This window comes from Monodelphis domestica, chromosome 3 (assembly GCF_027887165.1).
Source record: "Monodelphis domestica isolate mMonDom1 chromosome 3, mMonDom1.pri, whole genome shotgun sequence".
Classification (NCBI taxonomy): Eukaryota; Metazoa; Chordata; class Mammalia; order Didelphimorphia; family Didelphidae; genus Monodelphis; species Monodelphis domestica.
In genome coordinates this window covers 10,115,027-10,117,690 of record NC_077229.1, presented here as the reverse complement: position 1 = coordinate 10,117,690, position 2,664 = coordinate 10,115,027, and positions in this window count along the sequence as shown.

Here is a 2,664-nt window from a genome sequence, read left to right as displayed (position 1 = left end):
AACGTAATGGACTTCTCCATTGGTGGCGGTGTAATGTCCCTGAACAACTTGCAGGGATCCAGGAGAAAAAAACACCATTCATAAGCAAAGGATAAACTATGGGAGTGGAAACACCGAGGAAAAGCAACTGCCTGAATACAGAGGTTGAGGGGACATGACAGAGGAGAGACTCTAAATGAACACTCTAATGCAAATATTATCAACAAAGCAATGGGTTCAAATCAAGAAAACATCTAATGCCCAGTGGACTTACGCGTCGGCTATGGGGGGTGGGGGGGGAGGAAAAGAAAATGATCTCTATCTTTAACGAATAATGCTTGGAAATGATCAAATAAAATATATTAAAAAAAAAAAACAGAAGCCTCATTCATGCCAGACTTGTAACAAAACCTCAGGAGCCCCCCAGGTCCCTGCTGGCTGCTCTGTTCACCCCAAAGCCAGAGCCTTCCCTTGACCTACAGCTTTCGGCTCCCAGAGCCTCCCTCTTCCTTTATCCCTCTCCCTGGGCTGGGCCTTGCCCTCCCCACACTCAGCCGCAGACAGGGATCCCCGCCTGGCCCTCACTTGCATGGCTGGATCAAGGCAGTAAAAGCAGTGATCTACACAAGCACTCCCAAAGGTTCCCCCCCAACGACTTCCAAGCAAAGGCTCCAAAGGAAAGCTGGAGGGCCGGAACCCTGGGAAGGACGATGTGAAATCCCAAAGAGGTCTTCGGGAGAGCTCTGAGGTCTGCCACACCGGCGTGAAGGTGGAGCTCAGGCCAGCCCAAGTGAGCCCAGCAGGCGAGCCGCAGGGGCCCCTCAATCAGGAGCAGCAGCTTCCAGAGAAGGTCAGGGAGTCCGATGACTGAACAGGAGGTGGCAGGGGCTCCTCTGCTGGCACTGAGTGCAGGACTGATGCACCGTCCATGGGAGGATTGGGGTCAGAGCCGCGGGGAAGGACAAGCACCAGCAGAGCAGAGCTCTTGGCATCAGGGGAGCTCGAACCCCGGTCACAGTTCCAAAGCAGAAAAGAGGGCTCCCTCGGGCTCTGGTCCAGCAGCCCTGACCACTGGGCTGCTCTTGGGGGGCTGAGGGAGCTGCAGAGGATTTCACTCTAATGGGCTTCCTTTCATTTCCATTTTTAAATTCTTTCACTAGGATTCACCACATTCCGCTATATTGGATCATCCACTGTCATTGCTGTAGTTTGGAAAGCTTCATCCCTAAAGCGTGGGTGGTCTGGATGCTTGGTCTTTGGCTGTGGGGTGAAGGGCCAAAGTGGCCATCATTGTGGCCCTTCTAGTCCTCTCAATGGCCTCGTGGTCAAATTCATTTCTAATGGGGAATTGGGAAAGGTCTTCCATAAGAAAGGGAGTTCTGAGTGGGTAGGAGGGAGCAGAGGTTGGAAACAGAATGTTATGTCTGGAATTGTTTAAAAGAAATTGGGAGCTTCCTTTGTGTAATAAATAGGTCTATATTAATCCCGGACAACTCAGTGGTCGGGTGGGTTGAGTGCTAGGCTTAGAGTCAGGAAAATCAAGTTCAAATCTAGCTTCAGATACTTACTAGATGTGTGACCCTGGATAAGTCACATAACCTTGATTTGCCTCAGTTCCTCATCTGTAAAAATGAACTGGAGAAGGAAATGGTAAAGCACTCTGGGGTCCATGGCAAGAAACCCCCAAATGGTGTCACAAAGAGTCATCCATGAGGACCCCTACTTCCTCTTCTCTTCCTCCTCCCCTGGAGCTGGTTGCCAGAGAGAACTGAGTCAGAACACTCTGAGGCTTCCCTCAACTGCCTAATGCCTTGTGTATATCCACTGTCTACCCTGCCTTAGCCAAGGGAACCACGGGGTGTGTAATGACCGAAATGGTCCAATGTGCCAGTGAAATGGCCGAGGTAGAGCTGCAAGCCAACATCTCTTTGTGAGAGAGATCTGGCTCCCTTCGGCCTCCATCACCCATCAGACTCCAGCGAACAAATTGTGCCGCCTGCAAGTCCCAGACAGGCCAGACGGGGCAGCACCAAATACAAATTCTCCTTTGTGATCTCAAGCCAGCAAAAGTCCGCCCAGCTTCATTGGCTGATGGTCACAGGGGCATGGGACAGCCCAACGGGGCCTCCCCAGCCCTACTGGCCCTCAGCTCACCTAGAGGCTGGTCCCACCCATTGCTGGGAAGCAGAGGGCAGTGACACAGTCTGAGAACTTGCCACAGAGGTTTATGACAACCCTTCGGGGGCACAGAGATGGATGAGCCAAAGTGAAGGTCTTTGGCTCAGGCTCCCGGGGACGCTTCCTCATCAAACACATGGGATGAGCTGTAGTTAGGACATTCGTGCTCATAAGCCGACAAGTTGAAAGTCTAACGTGAGAAACAATCTATTGAGCAGTTGAACCTCCCCTGGTGACTCCTCATTATTTTAGGGATCGGGATTGGGTTCTGATCCTTCACTGACAAACGTATATCAATGCATCTTAATACCGAAGCAATGATCTCGCCTCCTCTGCGAATCCCCTGAAACGTATAGTATAGATTCGGAGTCAGCATTGGGGGGGTGGTGGTCTCTTGGTGACCGAGAATGACGATTGTCTTTGTGCAGTTTCACCTACGGTGTACCCTCATGTGCTTTGGAGTCCACAGGCTGAGGCGCACAGTGTGTGGCACATGGAGCCTGGGAC